Genomic DNA, 8,791 nt, shown 5'->3' with positions numbered 1-8,791 from the left:
CGAGAGCTAAGGATCTGGGCACCCTTTGGTTCACTGCATAGGTCTCTGCCCCCCTTGGGCTTCCTCACGTTATTGAGGATCGGTGTAATCATTGGACCAGGATTCGACCACCATAGTTCTACCAGTTAATCAGTTGTAGACGACCTCCCCACGCTAAAAGGGGAGACCAGATGTTTCCATCTACTTCTGACCTATCTCCCTGGTCCAAACATGCCATATTCAGCGCAGCTTTTACCCAATTTTCTCTATTGGGGGGAATCTGATCTTTCCACCTTAGGCAGACCTCCCTCCTAGCCAAAATAATAAGATATAGTAAAAGTCCCATTTCTAATTGCGTTAGCGCTTCCCTTATAGGATCGTTTGAACCAAAAATCACAAGGTTGACATCAACTTCCAAACCTATATCAAAAATGGCTGTCAAGATATCCCCCACATTCTTCCAAAATAGACACAATTCTGTGCATTCAAAAAACATATGAATATCGTCAGCTTTATCACTTTTACATCTGGGGCATTGTGGGGTCGGGGCCGGGGCAAACCTAGCGATTCTGGCCGGGGTATAATAAAGCCTATTCAGCACAAAAAAGTGGTTCTTCTTTAGGCTAGTAGGCTTTATAAATCTATAAAGTGATTTAAGAGAGGATTCAAATCGGGCTTTTGTGGGGTGGGCTTGGGGAAGAGGGTTCCACACCGATGCTTGGGGCGGGATCTCACTATCCTCCGCTTCAAGCAAATTTGCATACCAAAGGGATATTTCTTTTTTCCTTGGTTGCGGATCTTGAACTAACTGCTCCAGGTCCCAGTTCCCTTTAATCTCACTCACTTCCGCCTCATACCATGATCTTAACTGGAGGCACTTAAACCTTGAAAAGGTGGGACCAATCTTAACCTCTAACAGCTCCCATGGTAATACCCCCTCTGAATGAACCAAGTCCGACCATTTCCACAGTCCAGCCTTCCTTATTGAAATCACTAGGCTGTCCTTCAGACATTCTGGAGTCCCTGGTGAATCCCATATCGAAGCAAAGAGGGAAAAATAGCCTATACCCAGAGTTTGCCTCATTTTGTACCAATTTGACAGGGTAGTTTTTAAAACTTTGAGGCATACACGTTTGAAAAATCTGGGGGCTCCAAATTTATACAAAAACCCACCTTGCCCATTGCCCCCCTCTGCGGATACCATTTCCCCCAAAAGCCTGCCCCATTTAGTCTCTGCCGGAGTTGTTAATAACATCCTAGTGCCCTTAAACGGGAATGACACTAGGTACCAATTAATATCTGGTAAGGCCAGACCACCCTTCAGGAGCTTCCTTCTTAGTTTCTTCCCTGATAATCTTGCACTCTTTTGCCCCCATATAAAACTTCCGATTTTACCCTGAATTTTACTAATGATTGTTTGCGGAAAAGTAAGGGGGATTGTGTTAAAAAGATATGTCAATTTAGAGAGGACCGGCATCTTTACTAGGTTTACCCTTCCATAGATCGTCATAGGGAGGTTTTTCCACCTAGCAAAGAGGTAATCTATATCCTTTTCAATTTTGACCAGATTTATGAGGGGTATTTTCTCCAGATCCTTCACTATTTTTATCCCTAGATATCTGAACTCCCTACTCTCAGGGCCTCGCCTATATGCTGTGTTCCAACACATAATTTCGGTTTTATCCGAATTAACTAGATATCCTGACAATAAGCCGAACTCCCGTAATAATATCTCAATCCGGGGGATGGCAATGTTGGGGTCACTAGCGTAGATGATGATATCATCAGCGTAGAGTGCGATTTTACAATGGTAATCTTGTGATTCAAATGGACTTATGCCATTATCCAGCCTAATCATCTGTGCCAAAGGTTCAATGTATATATTGAACAAAAGAGGAGTCAGAGGACATCCCTGCCTTGTTCCTCTCCGTATTTCGAAACTAGGGATCAAAGAGCCGTTTAGCAAGATTTTTGCCGATGCCCCAACATAACAACTTTTTATGGTCTGGACAAATATTAGGCCTATACCTGCAGTCTCTAAAGCCCCCCATAGGTAACTCCAAGATGCTCGATCGAAAGCCTTAAGGGCGTCTAAGGCCACTACCGCTAAGGGATCACCTCTAATCTCTGCCAAGTCAATACTCCCGATCCAAATTTGGGTTTGCTCTTGGATAGATCTCCCGACCATAAAGCCTTTCTGGTCAATATTTATTAAGCTTGGTGCCAATTTTGCCAGCCTCCCTGCTAAAATGCCCATGAAGACCTTATAGTCGGCATTCAGCAGGGAGATTGGTCGATAGGAGTCTACCGCCAGGGGATCCTTCCCTGGTTTCAATATTAAGACTATTATGGCCTCTTTCCAAGATCTAGGGACCACCCCGGAGGTGCTATAGACTGAGTTAAAAAGTGTGTGGAGAATAGGCAAGAGTTCATTTACTAACAATTTATAGACTTCATTAGGGAGAGAGTCAAGACCGGCTGCTTTTTTACTTTTTGCCCTCTTAATTTGAACCCTTATCTCCTCAATAGAGATAGGCGCTTCTAACAGATCTTTAGCGGCTTCAGTTAACACAGGTAGGGACTTATCCCGTAACCATAAACTAATTGCTTCTGTAGAAGGAGTTATGTCCTCACTATACAGCTTTGAGAAAAGAGACCGAAGGCAATCCTGCATTTCTTCATGCTTACTTGATTTAGTACCCTCGCTATCTATGATGAGTTCGTTTATATAATTTTTTGCCCGATCTAACCTAGCTTTCCAGGCCAATAATGCTCCGGCTCTTTCCCCATATTCGAAGTTCTACATATTACGTGCCTGCCACTGGGCCTTACATTTTCCATCTAAAAATATCCTAAGATTCTGTCTAGCATTCTCGAGTTCCTTTTCTAGTTCATCCTAATCCCTAGTGTTTTCTTGATTAATGAGATTCCTTTCTTTTTCAAGCGCAGATATTCTTAACTCTAATGACTGTAATTCCCAAATCTTTTTTTATTTTTAATTCCTATTTGACTTCCTAGCACCCCTCTCAAATTAGCTTTATATGCCTCCCAAACCCGATCTATTGAGGCGGAGCCTATATTACAAGCAAAAAATTCAGTAGTAGCCTCTTTGATTGCCTGAATAATCCCTGAATCTGACAAGAATGCTCTATTCAGGGTCCACCTTGATTGCGGACGTGGATTACTCATAGAATATTGCAGGAGTAGAGGTGCATGGTCTGAAAGATGACTTGGAGGAATGGAGATATTGAGGATCCTGTCCAGGGCCTCTTAATTTATCAGGACATAATCTATCCTGGCAGAATGATGATACTTTTTACTACGAAAAGTAAAGCCCTGCGCACTACCCATCTTAGATCTCCATACGTCCACCAAGTTAATATTTAGTAAGAGGTTTTTCAGGACCCTTCGAGATCTTGGAGAGCCTATGGTATGACTCTGATTAAACCTATCCTTGACCGGGTCAAGCCGCACATTGAAATCACCTCCCACGATAAGGGGGGGGGGGAGATACTGAGATAAGATTATCCTGTAATTTAACCAGGAAGGAGGGATTGTCCACATTGGGGCCGTAGAAGGAAGAACAGGTTAACTTTTCCTCTCCAAAATCCAACTGGGTGATAATACATCTTCCTGTTTGGTCTGTTAAGACAGATTTTATTTCACAGGAAAGTCCCCTCTTGACCAAAATTGCCACCCCACGGCAGTTCATTGTTTGTTAAGAGTGGCAAAAAGATTGTATCCACGGGAGTTTGAAGAAAATACTCCTAGACTCTTCTTGGTTTAGGTGAGTTTCCTGCAATAAGCAAACCTGAACTGGTAACATCTCTAGATATTTAAAAAGCAATCTTGGTCTTCTGGGACATCTTAAACCATTTATGTTCCATGAAATAACTTGGATCTTACTACCCCCCTTTTCTTTTATCCTTCCGAAATGGATTCTCTAGTTAACAAGTAACACTTACAATTTGATCTAAATAGTCGGTGAGATGAGAATTTTTTTTAACCATTTTTCCTGCCACCCTGTGCCCCACTACTCCCCCGCCCTCCCTCCCCCCTTCCCTTCCTAACCCCTCGTGATCCCCTAACCCCCTTATGCCCTGAGGAACCCTACCTTCCAAAAGGCAAATGCCTGTTCGGGCTATTCCCCTCTCCGGGCAACATTGTTCATTAACTAACAGCTTGACTTAACTGAGGCATCACAATGAGTTCCTACCCTTCCTACCCTTCCCCCTCATGGACCTCCCTGTTTGTCGTGCTGAATTTTTGCGATTAAGGTGTCAACTTCTTGTGATGAGCGAATCATGTGCATGTGATTATTCCACATAACCCGCGATGTAGCTGGAAACCTTAGTTGAGCCTTCGCCCCCAACCCATTCAATTCCGATAGACTTTTCCCCAATTCCCATTGCCTTTCCGCTGTTATGTGGGAAATGTCTGATCTTATAAAAAAGGAAAAAGAAGACTGGTCTTCAAATGGCGAGGGGATAGCATCTTCCTTAAGGGCAGCAGATAAAATCTGTTCTTTCACTGAATAGGATAAGAAGTTGACCAAACTTTTCGGGGTTTCAACCGACCCAGATTTCTTTTGAATGGGTCTCTATGAACTCTTTGGATTTCATAGCTTAAATCTATACCAGTGTGATCTTTTAATACAGTGTGCTTCAATAAGGAGATCAGAAAACTCTTGATATCGTCTCCCTCCATTGCTTCAGGAATGTTCAAAATTTTCAAATTATTTCTTCTTGAATGGTTCTCTAACCTCTCAAGGTCGTCTTTAAGATCTTTGTTCTGGATAGATATTATTTCCAATTGTGCTGTGGGGGCCTCCATTACGTTCTTAATCTTGGGAATTTCCTCCTCAATTGCATCTGTCCTTGCGTTTACTAGTTCCAATTTCTGGGCCAGCAACTCACACGATGATCGAATGGCAGCCTGATTTGCCTCGGAGACCAAGAATCTATTCTCTAGGTCAGCTTGGTTTGCCTCGGAAACTGTAAATCTATTTGCCATTTCATCTTTCAGCGCCAAGAGGATATCAGCCAACGAATGAGAGCTTGGGATTGGTGCGGCCTTTATTTCCATAGGAAGGGGAGTTGAGCATTTGATGTACTGGCTAGTGGAACAACTCGGATCCTCTGATTGTCTTTTACCTTTCCTTCATTTTGTTCCCCTATTTATTGCTCTAATAGTTCTTGCTTGTCCATTCCATTCCCTTCCTCCCGGCCTTGAACTTGTTGCATTCCCTGTGGCTGGACGAGCCCCTGATCATCCTCTTTCTGTTGATCTAAAATGTAGTACCTGTTAACAAGGGTAATAGCTGGATGTACTTCTAAATTTTCAGTACATTCTGCCAAATTAACGAATCCGTTTGGCTCCGATAGAGAATTTTCCCTGTGTATACTGTTCTGCTTACAGTCAATGGCCTCCAAAATTGACCCTTTCCTCCCTTTCGGGAGGAAGGGGTAGGAGGAGGGAGCGGAAACGGGCAAATGGGACACAGTGGACTCTGGTAAAGGTAGCACTTTAGGGCTAACAGAGGTTTGTAATTGAGGTTGGGGGTTCATTTTTGTAGACGTCTGAGACATAACCTGATAGTAGGATTTCAATGAGGGCGTAGTTCTTACTTTAGTACCCACCGATTTCTTTTCTTTTAGTTTCACCTTACCCCTTTGAGGTTTTGGGAAAGTAACAGGTGCCTCTGAGACCCCAAAAATCCCCTCCTGCTTGATCTGTTTCTCCTTCCTGGTCAAGATGTTGATCTCCGCCACTGGGGGGGGGGGCTCTCTGTGGGAAAATCGAGTGGGTGATCCATTTATTAGAGACTAAATGTGCCGCCCTAGCCCTTAGTGAGTATCTGGTAAGTTTAGGGGGAGAAGCACCCACTTGCACAAGAATCCTACTCTCCATACATTTGGGGGGAATTTCTCCTAGAATAACCCCCTCTGCTTTTTCCGATGTACTGTTCCTATTGCTGTCTCTATTGCTGGGAACGAGCAGGGGTAGTTCGTTCTTAAACGTATCTAAGATAATCACTTCTACACTCGGGGATGTTTCTCCCACCGACAAGCCTAATGGCCAGGAATCTTCTAGGAAGCACACCGCACTCACTCCAGCCTGATATCCTCGCCAGCCCCTCCAGCACCCTTTCCCAATCCTCTCTACCTGTTCCGCAGTAAAACAAGGAAAATCCGGTCCGAAAGCACCATCAGGACTGGGACACGACGGTACAGGGAGCCGCCCGCTCAGTCTCAGTACATCTGCCGCATTTCCCCACCTCCAACTCAGGCGTTCAACGACTCCACGGTCGCTCCTCCTCACTGGGGGCTCAAGCACAGCCCAGCCTCCACCCCCACCACACACACTGGAGCCGGAATCGGAAAGTCGAAAACAGACTATCCGCACCAGGTCCGCCGTCGCAGCAGCCGGAGGCATCGTCAGGAAAACAGGCTCCGGTAAGTAATAACAAAGATCCCTGTTTGCGGGGGACCAGACCATATTTTAAAGACCGATACGGGGGATTACCAGGATAAATAAATTTTGCCTCAAAAACAGACCATTACGGCCCGAAAACCCGAAGCCCGGAGAGGAGCACCCGCGGCCGTTCAGTCAGCGGCCGCCATGTTCCCCCGAATTTCGTTGGCCAAGCTAACCAAAAGAATGAGACAAAACTGATATAGATTACTCATGTAAAACATTTATCGAAGTACCTTTAGAATGGACAGAAACAAAGAAAATGCATTTGCAGTTAGATTTAATAATCGGCTTATAAACACATGTAGCCTCATAACACATTACAGGAAATCAATATAACAGCGGCTTGCCTGTGGGAAAAAAGGGGGGGAGAGAGAGAGAGACAAAATAAAATTCCAATTTCAGATCTCGAATCATACAAACCAAAGCAAGTTGGGAGATTCAGTCCATCAAAACTGCAGCACAGTGTGCCACAGAAGGAGTCAGTAACCTTTCAGCCGAAAGGTTATTTCCTGTTTAACTTTACCAGCCGGCAAAGTTCAGGTTTTAGGATCCCAGTCCAATAAAGTTCAGTTCGGAGTTCTGGCACAAACGTAATCAAAGGACACTCCTTCAGCATGCTAGGCAGGGAAATCGAAAAGACAGCCAGCCCCAACTCCTCCTTCACAGGGCAATTATACCTCCAAATGTTCATGGTTTACACCCACAAATTAGTCAGATCTTTTAGCTTTCATTGGTCATTTACGGTGGGCCACTCATGGGGTGATCAATACATCATCCAAAAATCCGGAAGGTTAAGTAATCCTTTTTTTGAAAATCATCCGATTTCTTAAAGTTTATTTGTAATAAACTTCAATCCTTTTCACAGAAGTTAAAGAAACTTTCTTTTTGCTTACAGTTTGTCAGTTCCCAAGCACTCTTCCTGGGTTTGCTATTAAATGTTACAAAGTAATTCATGTACCTTTCGATAGGAAAAAGCATCCTTTGTTAAAAAGAAACTTCACGCAAAAGTTCTCACAGCATTTAGATCGAATACATCGTATGACTTTTACTCTTGGACAGAAGAGAAAAAAAACATTTGAGGCCTACATGAGAATTTAGTTGAATCACTTTCACGTTATTCATTATAATCAGTTCATATTAATAAAGACAAAATCAGCATTTCTCAATTAATTTCAGATTATCGTTCTTAAAGCATTCGCTTCATATATGTATTAGACCACAACTTTCCAAACTTTTCATGTTGGTGACACACTTTTTGAAAATGCATCATTTTGGGACACAGCAAGGCAGTGTAGCGAGCGAGCGTAGCAAGCGAGCCCGAACCCCCTAAGGGGAGTTCTGAAGAAAATTTTGAAATAAAAGTGGGCAAATGGGGCATTTTCAAGAAAATTTGAGAAAGCAGGAAGGTTACTAAAGCAATTGTGAATCTGTTCTAACAAAGACAGTGACTGGCAAAACTGGGTGTAAGGTTAGGTTTTTGCCTGAAGCAAGAATATAATCATGCACACATTGACACATGCCCCAGTGATTTACGACACACAAAAAGGGCTGGTTCACGCACTGCCAACCCTTTCAACCATGCACAAAGTCCGCCTGCTGCCGAGCGAGCGTAGCGACTGAGCCCAAACCAACCAAGGGAGATTCTGTCTCCCTCTGTCTGTCTCCCTCTGTCTCCCTCTCTCTGTCTCCCTCTCCTTCCCTCTGTCTCCCCCTGACTCCCTCCCTCTGCCTCCCTCTCTCTCTGTCTACCTCTCTCTCTGTCTCCCTCCCTCTCCCTCCCTCTGTCACCCTCTGTCTCCCTCTCTCTTTCTCCCTCGGTCTCCCTCTGTCTCCCTCTCTGTCTCCCTCTCTGTCTCTCTGCCTCTCTGTCTCTATCTGCCTGTCTCAGTCTCTGCCTCTATCTGTCTGTCCCTGTCCCTGCCTCTGTCTGTCCCTGTCTCCCTCCCTCTGTCTCCCTCTCTGTCTGTCTCTGCCTCTATCTGTCTGCCCCGTCCCTGTCTCTGTCTGTCTCTGTCTCTGTCTGTCTCAGTCTCTATCTCTGTCTGTCTCTGTCTCCCTCCCTCTCTCTGTCTCCCTCCCTGTTTCTATCTCTCTTTCTCTCCCTCTCTCTCTCTCTTTCTGTCTCCTGTCTCCCTCTCTCTCCCTCTGTCTCCCTCTCTGTCTCCCTCCCTCTCTCTGTCTCCCTCTGTCTCCCTCCCTCTCTCTCTGTCTCCCACGGTTTCACTCTCTCTCTCTGTCTCCCTCCCTCTGTCTGTCTTCCTCTGCCTGTCACCCTCTGTCTCCCTCTGTCTGACCCCCTGTCTCCTTCCCTCTGTCTCTGTCTCCCTCTCTCTGT

Source organism: Triturus cristatus, chromosome 10 (genome assembly GCF_964204655.1).
Source record: "Triturus cristatus chromosome 10, aTriCri1.1, whole genome shotgun sequence".
In the NCBI taxonomy this organism is placed as follows: domain Eukaryota; kingdom Metazoa; phylum Chordata; class Amphibia; order Caudata; family Salamandridae; genus Triturus; species Triturus cristatus.
Note: the sequence above shows the minus strand (reverse complement) of the source record.